Below are 16331 nucleotides of genomic sequence, written 5' to 3' on the forward strand. Positions count from 1 at the left end.
AGTTATTACGTATCGAAGACCTTGCCTGCATAATCTTGCAGTCAAGAAAGGCAAGTTCATCGCTTGCTCATATCATTTGAGTATTTCTATCAAATTACTTGCAAAGTACTATGGTTATCACTATTGCATAAAAACCAAAACCACTACTTTCATAACTATGAATATGACTATGTGGTGGGCAATGGAACCATGGATTGTGTTGATATGGTGGAGGTTCCATTGCAAGGGTTTATATCCATCTAGGATTAAACAACAAATGTCGCCAGTGATTCTTGTGCCGTAATACCCGTGTTAACCATAAGATCCGGAGTGGGACGGAGTAGTCAAAAGTGTTTCCACCTCTCGTACATCAACGGATGCGCTTACAGTAGCGAGTTGTGTCTTGCGGAGCAACTTGAGGGTGGGGAGCCCCTTCTAATTCCCCACGGTATAGCGAGTGCTTACCGTAGCGGTTGCGGCTTGCGGAACAACTTGAGGGTGGGGATCCCCTTCTAATTCCCCACGGTAATGTGGTCTATGATGGGTTGCAGCTACCGGCGAAGGAGTTTGGTTAATGAGTCCCAAACTGTTGTCGTGGTCGGGGTCCATCCTTAATTGGTGTAAGAGGACCGACGAGGACCCAGGTTCGGGGTATGCAACAACGGGTGGGTGTTCGAGGTAGCGGAGGAACATGATTGGCTAGACCTTATACCGGGCCTCACACCATAGGAAGTGTGGACGGGTTGCGCGCCCGGTTGGCACCAAGGTTAAGATCTCTTATGGGTAAAGCAACACACCTCTGCGAGTGTAAAGAACCGTGACCTGTCACTCCCTGTTCGGGATAAGGAACTGCGAACGCGGCCGAAAGGAGCTCCATGAAGTTCTAGTAAACCGGTGAAGGCCGACGGACATAGTTCTTCCGAATAAAAGCAACCTCTTGAAGAAATGATTATGAAAACCTGCATTGGTATTAGACTTTACGGTCTAATGCCGTAGCTAGTGCATTAAACACCTCTTTCCTATAATGAACTTGTTGAGTACGCTCGTACTCATCCCACTCTTAAATCCCACGCTAGGAATGGAGGCATCGAAGGAGGATCTACAGTGCAACTCAAAGGCCGAGGAGTCAACAACTACTTCAAGAGACAGGACCCCGTCAGTGGAGTCAGATACCACATCCAACAAGGAGAAAACCTAGTTTAGCCATAGAAGGGAACTAGCTTCCTAAACCTAGCTCCTCTTTAGCTAGAGTCTATTCTTAGCCTCTGTAGTTAGTGAAATACTCTACAAATAGAGTTTGTGATAAGACTAGACTACGAGTCGTTCTTCCGGAGTTTATTTGCGGTTTTACCTCATTGTAAAGTAGGAGGTCTGTGATGATCGTATGTAACGTAGTCGATGTTGTAATTCTATAGACATGCCTTGGACCCGCATATGTTTCTGTTGTACCACTCTGAGCGATATAATACCCGTGGAACTGTGTTTCATTGGTGTTATATCAGACTTGCATACTACACCATGCAGTGGTATGCCGGGTCACCACAGTTACTACTCCTAGTGCAAAGCGTGCAAAATTGCCTGAAACTGCTAAAACTGCTGAAACTGATAAAACTGCTGAAATTTTTCAAAATATTGGGGATAATGATCCCATTGCTGTAGATCATAATGGTTTAGACTTTGATGATTGTCACATCTTTGAAGTTATAAAGTTCTTACAAAAGCTTGCTAAAAGTCCCAATGCTAGTGCTATAAATTTGGCCTTTACAAAACACATCACAAATGCTCTCATAAAAGCTAGAGAAGAGAAACTAAAACTTGAAACTTCTATTCCTAGGAAGTTGGAAGATGGTTGGGATCCCATTATTAAGATGAGGGTCAACGATTTTGATTGTAATGCTTTATGTGATCTTGGTGCAAGTATTTCTGTTATGCCTAAGAAAATTTATGATATGCTTGACTTGCCACCATTGAAGAATTGTTATTTGGATGTTAATCTTGTTGATAATGCTATAAAGAAACCTTTGGGGAGGATTGATGATGTTCGTATTATGGTTAACAATAACCTTGTCCCCGTTGATTTTTTTGTCTTGGATATTGAATGCAATGCATCTTGTCCCATTATATTGGGAAGACCTTTTCTTCGAACTGTTGGTGCCACCATTGATATGAAGGAAGGTAATATTAAATATCAATTTCCTCTCAAGAAAGGTATGGAACACTTCCCTAGAAAGAGAATGAAGTTACCTTATGATTATATTATTAGAAAAAATTATGATGTTGATGCTTCGTCTCTTGACAACACTTGATACACACTTTCTGCGCCTAGCTGAAAGGCGTTAAAGAAAAGCGCTTATGGGAGATAACCCATTATTTTACTTCTTCACTTTATTTTATATTTGAGTCTTGGAAGTTGTATACTACTGTAGCAACCTATCCTTATCTTTATTTTAATACATTGTTGTGCCAAGTAAAGTCTTTGATAGTAAAGCCAATACTAGATTTGGATTGCTGAGCAGGAACAGATTTCTTGCTGTCACGAATTTGAGCAGTAGACCCTGTAGAAAAATCAAAAAAAATCTGTCAATTTACGTGCGTGATCCTCAGATATGTACGCAACTTTCATTCAATTTGGGCATTTTCATCTGAGCAAGTCTGGTGCCACTTTAAAATTCGTCTTTACGAACTGTTCTGTTTTGACAGATTCTGCCTTTTATTTCGCATTGCCTGTTTTGTTATGTTAGATGGATTTCTTTGTTCCATTAACTTTCGGTAGCTTTGTGCAATGTCCAGAAGTGTTAAGAATGATTATGTCACCTCTGAATATATGAATTATGCACTGACCCTCTAATGAGTTTGTTTTGAGTTTGGTGTGGAGGAAGTTTTCAAGGGTCAAGAGAGGGGGATGATACAATATGATCAAGAAGAGTGAAAAGTCAAAGCTTGGGGATGCCCCGTGGTTCATCCCTGCATATTTTAAGAAGACTCAAGCGTCTAAGCTTGGGGATGCCCAAGGCATCCCTTCTTCATCGACAACTTATCAGGTTCCTCTAGTGAAACTATATTTTTATTCCGTCACATCTTATGTGCTTTACTTGGAGCGTCTGTTTGTTTTTTATTTTTGTTTTGTTTGAATAAATCGGATCCTAGCATTCTTTGTTTGGGAGAGAGACACGCTCCGCTGTTTCGTATGAACACATATGTTCTTAGCTTTATCTTTAATGTTCATTGCGAAATTTGAACTACTTCATTCATTGTTATATGGTTGGAAACGGAAAATGCCGCATGTGGTAAATGGTAAAATGTCTTGAATAATGTGATACTTGGAAATTGTTGTGCTCATATAGATCTTGTTTAAGCTCTTGCGTCATGTACCTTGTACTCATTAATGAATAACTACATAGAGCTTGTTAAAATTTGGTTTGCATGATTGATCTCTAGAGTCTAGATATTTTCTGGTTGAGGTGTTTGAACAACAAGGATACAATATAAAGTCTTATAATAGTTACAATATGTTCATATGTGAGCTTTGCTGCACCTTTTATACTTGAGTTTGCTTCAAACAACCTTGCTAGCCTAGCCTTGTATTGAGAGGAATTCTTCTCGTGCATCCAAATCCTTGAGCCAATAACCATGCCATTTGTGTCCACCATACCTACCCACCACATGGTATTTCTCCGCCATTCCAAAGTAAATTACTTGAGTGCTACCTTTAAAATTTCCATTCTTTGCCTTTGCAATATATAGCTCATGGGACAAAATAGCTTAAAAACTATCGTGGTGAAGAATATGTACTTATGTGTCTTATTTCTTAGTAAGCTGCTTGTTGTGCGGTAACCATGTTTTCCGGGGACGCCATCAACTCTTTTACCTTTGTTGAATATCATGTGAGTTGCTATGCATGTTCGTCTTGTCTGAAGTAAGGGCGGTTTTCACAATCAAATGGTTTGAGTATGCATACTGTTAGAGAAGAACATTGGGCCGTGATACGTCTCCGACGTATCGATAATTTCTTATGTTCCATGCCACATTATTGATGATATCTACATGTTTTATGCACACTTTATGTCATATCGTGCATTTTCTGGAACTAACCTATTGACGAGATGCCGAAAGGCTAGTTGCTGTTTTCTGCTGTTTTTGGTTTCAGAAATCCTAGTAACGAAATATTCTCGGAATTGGACGAAATCAACGCCCAGGTTCCTATTTTGCCCGGAAGCATCCAGAACACCCGAGAGCCGCCAGAGAGGGGCCACAGGCCCACCAGACACTAGGCTGGCGAGGCCCAGGCCCTGGCCGCGCCGCCCTATTGTGTCGCCGCCTCGTCGACCTTCCGACTCCGCCTCTTCGCCTATTTAAGGGTCCCTGACCTTAAACCTCGATACGAAAAAGCCACGGTACGAGAAACCTTCCAGAGCCGCCGCCATCGCGAAGCCAAGATCTCGGGGACAGGAGACTCTGTTCCGGCACGCCGCCGGGACGGGGAAGTGCCCCCGGAAGGCTCCTCCATCGACACCACCGCCATCTCCATCAACGCTGCTGTCTCCCATGAGGAGGGAGTAGTTCTCCATCAAGGCTCGGGGCTGTACCGGTAGCTATGTGGTTAATCTCTCTCCTATGTGCTTCAATACAATAATCTCATGAGCTGCCTTACATGATTGAGATTCATATGATGATGCTTGTAATCTAGATGTCATTATGCTAGTCAAGTGGGTTTTACTTATGTGATCTCCGGAGACTCCTTGTCCCACATGTGTAAAGGTGACAAGTGTGTGCACCGTGTGGGTCTCTTAGGCTATATTTCACATAATACTTATTCACCGTTATGAATGGCATAGTGAAGTGCTTATTTATATCTCTTTATGATTGCAATGTGTTTTGTATCACAATTTATCCATGTGCTACTCTAGTGATGTTATTAAAGTAGTTTATTCCTCCTGCACGGTGTAATGGTGACAGTGTGTGCATCCGTGTTAGTACTTGGCGTAGGCTATGATTATGATCTCTTGTAGATTATGATGTTAACTAGTGCTATGATGGTATTGATGTGATCTATTCCTCCTACATAGTGTGAAGGTGACAGTGTGCATGCTATGTTAGTACTTGGTTTAGTTGTGTTGATCTGTCATGCACTCTAAGGTTATTTAAATATGAACATTGAATTGTGGAGCTTGTTAACTCCGGCATTGAGGGTTCGTGTAATCCTACGCAATGGTGTTCATCATCCAACAAAAGTGTAGAGTATGCATTTATCTATTCTGTTATGTGATCAAAGTTGAGAGTGTCCACTAGTGAAAGTCTAATCCCTAGGCCTTGTTCCTAAATATCGCTATCGCTTCTTGTTTCATCGTTTTATCGTGTTACTACTGCTTGTTTCTTGTCTCGGGCAAAGCACTTTTACCGGTGCCGTTGCCACTACTCATACTTATTTATACCATCTGTTTTTCACTATCTCTTCGCCGAACTAGTGCACCTATTAGGTGTGTTGGGGACACAAGAGACTTCTTGCTTTGTGGTTGCAGGGTTGCATGAGAGGGATATCTTTGTCCTCTTCCTCCCTGAGTTCGATAAACCTTGGGTGATCCACTTAAGGGAAACTTGCTGCTCGTTCTACAAACCTCTCGCTCTTGGAGGCCCAACACTGTCTACAAGAATAGAAGCACCCGTAGACATCAAGCTATTTTCACGGCGCCGTTGCTCGGGAGGAAAGGTAAAAGGTACTCACACTCCGGATCTCGGCTACTAAGCTATTTTCGCCGTTGTAAGTACTCGAAGCTATTTCCTTTAGATCCTGCAATTGCATCTTTTTGTTTCTTGTTTACACTAGTTTGGAATAATGGACGACAATGAGCTTCTTATTCTATTTCCTGATTTAAGACATGGATGGTTTGATGCGAAAATTAAAAAACCTATGGAACCTTATTTGCATGCTGGTAGTAATATTAGTATGAACTCTTTGAACACCATGGTTGATAATGATATAGAAAGTTCTAAGCTTGGGGAAGCTGGTTTTCATGATATTTTTAGTCCCCCAAGCATTGAGGAGAAAATTTTCTTTGATGATACTTTGCCTCCTATATTTGACGATGAGAATAATAATAATAGCTACTTTGTTGAATTTGCTCCCACAACAATTAATAAGAATGACTATGCTTATGTTGGGAGTAGTAATTATTTTATGCATGAGACTCATGATAAGAATGCTTTATGTGATAGTTATATTGTTGAGTTTGCTCATGATGCCACTGAAAGTTATTATGAGGGAGGAAAATATGGTTGTAGAAGTTTTCATGTTACTAAAATGCCTCTCTATGTGCTGAAATTTTTGAAGCTACACTTGTTTTATCTTCCTATGCTTGTCACTTTGCTCTTCATGAACTTGTTTATTTACAAGGTTCCTATGCATAGGAAGCATGTTAGACTTAAATGTGTTTTGAATTTGCTTCTTGATGCTCTCTTTTGCTTCAACTACTATTTCTTGCGAGTACATCATAAAAACTGCTGAGCCCATCTTAATGGCTATAAAGAAAGAACTTCTTGGGAGATAACCCATGTGTTATTTTGCTACAGTACTTTGTTTTATATTTGTGTCTTGGAAGTTGTTTACTACTGTAGCAACCTCTCCTTATCTTAGTTTTATGTTTTGTTGTGCCAAGTAAAGTCTTTGATAGTAAGGTTCATACTAGATTTGGATTACTCGCTAGAAACAGATTTCTTTGCTGTCACGAATCTGGGCCTAATTCTCTGTAGGTAACTCAGAAAATTATGCCAATTTACGTGAGTGATCCTCAGATATGTACGCAACTTTCATTCAATTTGAGCATTTTCATCTGAGCAAGTCTGGTGCCATTTTAAAATTCTTCTTTACGGACTGTTCTGTTTTGACAGATTCTGCCTTTTATTTCGCATTGCCTCTTTCGCTGTGTTGGATGGATTTCTTCGTTCCATTACCTTCCAGTAGCTTTGAGCAATGTACAGAAGTGTTAATAATGATTGTGTCACCTCTGAACATGTGAATTTTTGATTATGCACTAACCCTCTAATGAGTTTGTTTCGAGTTTGGTGTGGAGGAAGTTTTCAAGGGTCAAGAGAGGAGGATGATATACTATGATCAAGAAGAGTGAAGAGTCTAAGCTTGGGGATGCCCCCTTGGTTCATCCCTGGATATTTTAAGAAGAGTCAAGCATCTAAGCTTGGGGATGCCCAAGGCATCCCCTTCTTCATCGAAAAATTATCAGGTTTCTTCTCTTGAAACTATATTTTTATTCGGCCACATCTTATGTACTTTACTTGGAGCGTCTGTGTGCTTTTATTTTTGTTTTTGTTTGAATAAATGCTTGTGTAGGAGAGAGACACGCTCCGCTGGTTCATATGAACACATGTGTTCTTAGCTCATAATTTTCATGGCGAAGGTTGAAACTGCTTCGTTAATTGTTATATGGTTGGAAACGGAAAATGCTACATGTAGTAATTGGTAGAATGTCTTGAATAATTTGATACTTGGCAATTGTTGTGCTCATGTTTAAGCTCTTGCATCATATACTCTGCACCTATTAATGAAGAAATACATAGAGCTTGCTAAAATTTGGTTTGCATAATTGGTCTCTCTAAGGTCTAGATAATTTCTAGTAAAGAGTTTGAACAACAAGGAAGACGGTGTAGAGTCTTATAATGTTTACAATATGTCTTTTATGTGAGTTTTGTCTGCACCGGTTCATCCTTGTGTTTGTTTCAAATAACCTTGCTAGCCTAAACCTTGTATCGAGAGGGAATACTTCTCATGCATCCAAAATCCTTGAGCCAACCACTATGCCATTTGTGTCCACCATACCTACCTACTACATGGTATTTCTCCGCCATTCCAAAGTAAATTGCCTTAGTGCTACCTTTAAATAATTCAAAATTTATCACCTCTGATTTGTGTCAATGTTTTATAGCTCATGAGGAAGTATGTGGTGTTTTATCTTTCGATCTTGTCATTTACTTCGACGTACTTTCACAATGGACTAGTGGCTTCATCCGCTTATCCAATAATTTTGCAAAAAGAGCTGGCAATGGGGTTCCCAGCCCCGGTTAATTAACTTGCATTTATAATTCTCTTCACATGTTTTGCTCTGATTCATCAGTAAGCAACTTAATTTTGCAAAATAGACACTCCTTCATGGTATGTGATTGTTGGAAGGCACCCGAGGATTCGGTTAGCCATGGCTTGTGTAAGCAAAAGGTTGGGAGGAGTGTCATCCATAAATAATGAAACTAAAGTACATGTGTAAACAAAAGAGAAGAGGGATGATCTACCTTGCCGGTAGAGATAACGTCCTTCATGGGAGCCGCTCTTGAAAGTCTGGTTGATAAGGTAGTTAGAGTGCCCACTACCATTCGTTGACAACAACAAACACCTCTCAAAACTTTACTTTTATGCTCTCTTCATGTTTTCAAAATAAAAGCTCTAGCACAAATATAGCAATCGATGCTTTCCTCTTTGAAGGACCTTTCTTTTACTTTTATGTTGAGTCGGTTCACCTATTTCTCTCCACCTCAAGAAGCAAACACTTGTGTGAACTGTGCATTGATTCTTACATACTTGCTTATTGCACTTGTTATATTGCTTTGCATTGACAACTATCCATGAGATATACATGTTACAAGTTGAAAGCAACCGCTGAAACTTAGTCTCCCTTTGTGTTGCTTCAATACCTTTACTTTGATTTATTGCTTTATGAGTTAACTCTTATGCAAGACTTATTGATGCTTGTCTTTAAGTACTATTCATGAAAAGTCTTTGCTTTATGATTCAGTTGTTTACTCATGTCATTACCATTGTTTTGATCGCTGCATTCATTACATATGTTTACAATAGTATGATCAAGGTTATGATGGCATGCCACTCCAGAAATTATCTTTGTTATCGTTTACCTGCTCGGGACGAGCAAGAACTAAGCTTGGGGATGCTGATACGTCTCCGACGTATCGATAATTTCTTATATTCCTCCTGCACGGTGTAATGGTGACAGTGTGTGCATCCGTGTTAGTACTTGGCGTAGGCTATGATTATGATCTCTTGTAGATTATGAAGTTAACTATTGCTATGATGGTATTGATGTGATCTATTCCTCCTACATAGTGTGAAGGTGACGAGTGTGCATGCTATGTTAGTACTTGGTTTAGTTGTGTTGATCTGTCATGCACTCTAAGGTTATTTAAATATGAACATTGAATTGTGGAGCTTGTTAACTCCGGCATTGAGGGTTCGTGTAATCCTACGCAATGGTGTTCATCATCCAACAAGAGTGTAGAGTATGCATTTATCTATTCTCGTTATGTGATCAAAGTTGAGAGTGTCCACTAGTGAAAGTCTAATCCCTAGGCCTTGTTCCTAAATATCGCTATCGCTGCTTGTTTACTCGTTTTACTCTGCGTTACTCTCGCTTGTTTACTCGTCCTAGGCAAAGCACTTTTCCGGTGCCGTTGCCACTCGCTCATACTTATTTATACCATCCGTATTTCACTATCTCTTCGCCGAACTAGTGCACCTATTAGGTGTGTTGGGGACACAAGAGACTTCTTGCTTTGTGGTTGCAGGGTTGCATGAGAGGGATATCTTTGTCCTCTTCCTCCCTGAGTTCGATAAACCTTGGGTGATCCACTTAAGGGAAACTTGCTGCTGTTCTACAAACCTCTGCTCTTGGAGGCCCAACACTGTCTACAAGAATAGAAGTACCCGTAGACATCAGGCCGCTAACTAAAGCCATGATTCATGGTGGAAGTTTCAGTGTGGATAGCTAATCCTCAATCTCTTATAAGAATATTAACTGTTGTTGAATGCTTATGCATTAAAGAGGAGTCCATTATCTGTTGTCTATGTTGTCCCGGTATGGATGTCTAAGTTGAGAATAATCAAAAGCGAGAAATCCAATGCGAGCTTTCTCCTTAGACCTTTGTACAAAGCGGCATAGAGGTACCCTTTGTGACACTTGGTTGAAACATATGCTATGCAATGATAATCCGTGTTAACCCAAGCTAATTAGGACAAGGTGCGAGCACTATTAGTATACTATGCATGAGGCTTGCAACTTATAAGATGTCTTATACATAACACATATGCTTTATTACTACCGTTGACAAAATTGTTTCTTGTTTTCAAAATGAAAAGCTCTAGCACAAATATAGTAATCAATGCTTCCCTCTGCGAAGGGCCTATCTTTTACTTTATTGTTGAGTCGGTTTGCCTATTCTTTCTATCTTAGAAGCAAACACTTGTATCAACTGTGTGCATTGATTCTTACATGTTTACTTATTGCACTTGTTATATTGCTTTGTGTTGACAATTATCCATGAGATAAACATGTTGAAGTTGAAAGCAATTGCTGAAACTTATATCTTCCTTTGTGTTGCTTCAATGCTTTTACTTCGAATTTATTGCTTTATGATTAACTCTTATGCAAGTCTTATTGATGCTTGTCTTGAAAGTATTATTCATGAAAAGTCTTTGCTATATGATTCATTTGTTTACTCATTATCTTCATCATTGTTTCGAATCGCTGCATTCATCTCATATGCTTTACAATAGTATGATCAAGATTATGATAGCATGTCACTTCAGAAATTATCTTTGTTATCGTTTACCTACTCGAGGGCGAGTAGGAACTAAGCTTGGGGATGCTTGATACGTCCCAAACGTATCTATAATTTCTTATGTTTCATGCTACTTTTATGATGATACTCACATGTTTTATACACATTATATGTCATTATTATGCATTTTCCGGCACTAACCTATTGATGAGATGCCGAAGAGCCGATTCTTTGTTCTCGCTGTTTTTGGTTTCAGAAATCCTAGTAAGGAAATATTCTCGGAATTGGACGAAATGAACGCCCAGGGTCCTATTTTTGCACAAAGCTTCCAGAAGTCCGAGGGAGAGATGAAGTGGGGCCACGAGGCGCCGCCACAACAGGGCGGCGCGGCCAGCAAGGGGCCCGCGCGGCCCTATTGTGTGGGGCCCCCGTGGCGCCTCTTGACCTGCCCTTCCGCCTACTTAAAGCCTTCATCGCGAAACCCCCAGTACCGAGAGCCACGATACGGAAAACCTTCCAGAGACGCCGCCGCCAATCCCATCTCGGGGGATTCAGGAGATCGCCTCCGGCACCTCGCCGGAGAGGGGAATCATCTCCCGGAGGTCTCTTCATCGCCATGATCGCCTCCGGATCGATGTGTGAGTAGTTCACCCCTGGACTATGGGTCCATAGCAGTAGCTAGATGGTCGTCTTCTCCTCATTGTGCTATCATGTTAGATCTTGTGAGCTGCCTATCATGATCAAGATCATCTATTTGTAATCCTTCATGTTGTGTTTGTTGGGATCCGATGAATATTGAATACTATGTCAAGTTGATTATCAATCTATCATATATGTTATTTATGTTCTTGCATGCTCTCCGTTGCTAGTAGAGGCTCTGGCCAAGTTGATACTTGTGACTCCAAGAGGGAGTATTTATGCTCGATAGTGGGTTCATGCCTCCATCAAAATCTGGGACAGTGACATAAAGTTCTAAGGTTGTGGATGTGCTATTGCCACTAGGGATAAAACATCGATGCTTTGTCTAAGGATATTTGTGTTGATTACATTACGCACCATACTTAATGCAATTGTATGTTGTTTACAACTTAATACTGGAGGGGGTTCGGATGATAACCTGAACACTACTAGGAAAAAGGTTACCGCCGGCGCACAGAATTGGCCTACCGCCGGCGCCTTCGGGTTCGCCGGCGATAACCTCGCCGGTGGTAATGGGCTATCCCTGGCATTTTCGTATTCGCCAGCGGTAATGTGAAATTACCCCTGGCGCTTTGCCCTACTCGCCGGCGGTAATAGGGTACCACACTAGTAGGAAAACCCTTATAGGCGAAGCTTAGTTCTGTGGCGCACCGTTCTGAATGCGCCACCGAAACTTATTTTTTGGCGCACCAGGCACGGTGCGCCACAGAAATAGCTTAATTTTGTGGCGCACTACTGAACCGTGCGCCACAAAAACTTGGTGGGCCCCACAACCTGTCACCCCCAATCATTGGTTTTACTATTTCTATGGCGCACAAACCGCGGTGCGCCACGAAATTACTTCTTCGTGGCGCACGGCAACGGTGCGCCACAAAAATAAGGTATTACGTGGCGCATTGTATTAGGTGCGCCACAGAAATAAGGTATTCTGTGGCGCACTGCGCTCGGTGCGCCACAGAAATAAGGTATTCTGTGGCGCACTGAGGTCGGTGCGCCACAGAATTAGCGAACCAGATATACAAAAGTGAGCCAACCTCCCACCTACCACACTACACAAGCCATTCTTCTTCCTCCATCTAGCTCGTCCCCCCTTCTCTCTCATACCATTTTGACTCTAGTTTTCACTTGCTTGGGTATTTATTGCACTTACTTTGGTTGATACTTAATTGGACTTGAGGAGAAGGCTCTCCATACTCTCTCCTCCTCTCGAACTCATCGATCGCGGTCTCGTCTCGGTATCGAATTTAGAAGGTGAGTAGTTGGAGGAGACATACATATGCTTGGAGGACACATGCATATGCTTGTAAATCTTGTGTGGCCGTCGTGTGTATGGATGCTTGTTGCAGGTGAAGCGCTTGTGTGTGTGCCGGTGTGGTGCATGGATGTTTGCCGAAATGTTGATTCATTTCCGTTTCGGCAAGTTTTGCACTACCCATATGTCCTACTTTGAGGAGAGGTCGTGCCGAATTTTTCCGCTCCATGTAATACCTTGAGGAGAGGTACGGCCCATGCATGTGTGTGCATTTGGTGCGGTTCTAATTTCCTGTTCTATGTATACCATTTGCGAGCAAGCATGGTCCTCTCGATGAGTTCCGCTCGAATCTCTAGATACAAGATAGACGCGAAGGAGGACATGATTCGGAACAATAGGCGCCGGATAAGATGTCCGTGTCGATCATGCAAACTCGAGCGCCGGATCAACCACGATTCCGGACAAGCTGGAGGAGCACCTGCTGAGGCGCGGTTTCATGCAAGACAACCAGGCGCGGCCGGCCCCATAAAATGGTGCGCATGAAGACCATGTCGAGCGAGATGACTATCATCATGAAGAAGACTATCATCATGCCGACGGGGACTATCATCATGAAGAAGAAGTCGGCGGAGAAGATCATCATGAAGAAGAAGATGCCGGCGGAGAACATCATCATGATGAAGAAGAAGATTCCGGCGCAACCCCGCTAATTTCGGCCTTGCGGGACTCTCATGTTCAAGATCTTCTCCTCCGGAGACGAGCAACGATAGAGTTGCGGCTAGAGAGAGAGCCAAGCTGTCGCAAATGGAGAAAGACGGGATGACTCCGATCTTTCCTGGGTGTCGTCCGCAGGATACGCGCTTGCATGTAACGCTTGATTACTGCGAGATGAAGACGCGGAACAAGTGGACCGATTCCAGCTTCGAGCAAGAACTTAAAATTCCGGCACGATCGTCTCCCGGAGGGGAACACATTGCCAAGTAGTACCGAGGAGGCCAAGAAAGTCGTGTGTCCCTTGACCTACCGCACGAAAAATACCACGCCTGCATTAATGATTGTGTGATTTATAGGTGCGAGTACAAGGACAGAACCACATGTCCGGTGTGTGGCCACGGACGGTACAAGGTTGGGAACAAGAAGGTACCTCGAAAGGTGGTATGGTACTTTCTATCACTCCCCGTCTGCAGCGGTATTTCGTGGACCCTAAGGAAGCAAAGTCATGCAATGGCACGCGGAAAGGCAGAAGCCCGAAGAAGATCCGGAGATGGGCTATATGCTGACACACCCTTCAGACGCTGGACAGTGGCAAGCATTGGACATCGCCTTCCCTAGGTTCGGGGGCGACGCAAGGAACATCGGGCTGGGTATGAGCACCGATGGACTCAATCCGTTCGGCAACCGGAGTAGCACGCATAGCACCTGGCTCTGTGTTTGTATGGCCTTACAACCTACCCCCGTGGCCGTGCACCAAGCAAAGGTACATACACCCGAGTATTCTCATTCGGGGGCCGAAACAACCAGGTGTCGACATGCATTTGTATCTCGGGCTGCTGAAAGAGGAGTTAGACACGTTGTGGAAGACGCCACCCCGTACGTGGGACGCCTACACTAGAACTTATTTCGATATGAGAGCCGCGTTGATCACGACGGTCACGGACTATCCTGGTTACACATATGTATCTGCCCAGGTGGGCCACGGATTCAACGGCTGTGTGAAGTGCATGGACGATACCCCGCATCTACAACTACCAAGGGATCTCGGGTCCTCGAAAACCGTCTACCCAGGTGCTCGAAGGTGGCTTCGCTTGGATCACCCGTGGAGAAAACGCGGTGATCCGTTCAATGGTAAAGATGAGCCCGATGGACCCCCACGCCCGAGGAGCGGCGCGGAAATCGATGATCTTCCGAAAAATTGGAAGGAGTGCCCGGCGCCGGGAAAGAAGCGACCGAAGCCGGAGCCGCTGCTCGGTGTATGGAAAGCGAGGTCTGTTTTCCACGACTTGGAGTACTGGAAGGTCCTCCACATGCCCCACGGCCTCGATGTCATGCACATTACGAAGAACGTTACCGAGAGTCCGCTTGGCACTCTTTGCAACTCGAGAAAAGTCCAAGGATGGACCGAAAGCAAGATACGATCTTAAACATTTTGGCATCAGGAAAGATCTTCAAGCCCCCGATACTGACGATGATGATGATGATCAGACGGAAGGGACTCAACGTCTCCGTAAAAGGGCTAAGAAGAACGCGGTGCAGCTTCCCGCTGCCTGCTTCACAACTAGTCCGGAGGAGCTCGAGCAGTTTTTCAGGTGCCTCCTAGGAGTGAAAGTTCCTCACGGTTACTCGGGGAATATAAGCAGATATCTGGACGTAGCGAAGAAGAGGTTCACCGGGATGAAGTCTCACGATTGCCACGTGCTAATGACGCGAGATACTTCCCGTTGCGATCCGAGGCATAATGGACGAGCACGTCCGTGATACGCTGTTTGGCCTATGCAACTTTTTTGACGTTATCACCGGGAAGTCGATCGGCGTGAGGAAGCTCAAGATGCTACAGGATGAGATCGTGGTGATACTATGTGAGCTCGAGATTTACTTCCCGCCTGCATTCGCGTGATATATGCGTCCATCTCCTTCTCCATGTCGTTGAAGACATCAAGCAGCTCGGCCCGACGTTCCTCCACAACATGATGCCTTTCGAAAGGCAGAACGGTGTCATGAAAGGATACGTTCGCAATAGGGCCCGTCCAGATGCAAGCATGGCCAAGGGGTTTCTAACCTACGAGTGCATCTCCTTCTGCCAGAATTATCTAAGCACCGAGGACGACAAGGATCATGTTGGTCTACCCCCCAGGACGCACCTCGGGAGGCTCGCTGGAGTCGGTCACCGCGAGGGCTACCGCTCAGTCCATGTCGGCATTGAAAATCGACGCGACGACTTTGACAGGGCTCACCGGGTCGCGCTACAACACTTAAAACTGACCGAACCTTTCATGCAAGAGCACAAAATCATGGTCGAGCAGAATTACATCGATATGGGCCGGCCGAGGAAGATGGGAGACGTAACCAAAAAGCACAACTCCAGCTTCACGCGTTGGTTCAAGCAAACTCAACTGGTTGAAGCACAGAGAAATACGCCTTCTACCAAAGATGAAAAACTCATATACACCTTATCACAGGGACCCGCGCATAACGTAAGGACCTATCAGGGGTACGACATCAACGGTTACAGATTCTACACCGAGGAAAAGGACAGAAATAGTGAAAATCAAAACTCGGGAGTAACTATGTCTGTCATACGCCGATGACGAGACTAATGTCAAGGAAAGATTTTTTGGAAGGATCGAGGAGATATGGGAGCTCAATTACTGTGGAGAGACGGTGCCAATGTTTCGTGTGAGATGGGCCAAGAAGGTCGAAAAAGAAGGCCGATATTTCACAACCATGGTTATACCCGATGCAAAATCAAAGAACGCATCCGCGAAAAATGAGCCATGGGTACTCGGTAGCCAAGTTGACCAATGCTTCTTCATCACCGATCCGTCGAGGCCTAGCCGTGTTTTCGTGAGGAGGGGCAAGAGGAGCATCATAGGAATGCAAGGAGACGCCAACGAGGAAGACTTGGACAAGAACGGTGACCCGAAGATGGAGGAGGAATTCGACAGGCACTTCGACATGCCTACTACTAGTAAAGTAAGAAGGAAGACCTCCCTACCCTCTAAAGGTTGTCCGTTTACGCGAAGAAATCTCAAGGTGGCCAGCATAAAGTATTCAATCGCCAACAACCGAAAGGGCAAGAAGATTGCGAAGAGACGCTAGAGCTCGGAGCCGG

Source organism: Lolium rigidum, chromosome 6, assembly GCF_022539505.1.
Source record: "Lolium rigidum isolate FL_2022 chromosome 6, APGP_CSIRO_Lrig_0.1, whole genome shotgun sequence".
Taxonomy (NCBI): domain Eukaryota; kingdom Viridiplantae; phylum Streptophyta; class Magnoliopsida; order Poales; family Poaceae; genus Lolium; species Lolium rigidum.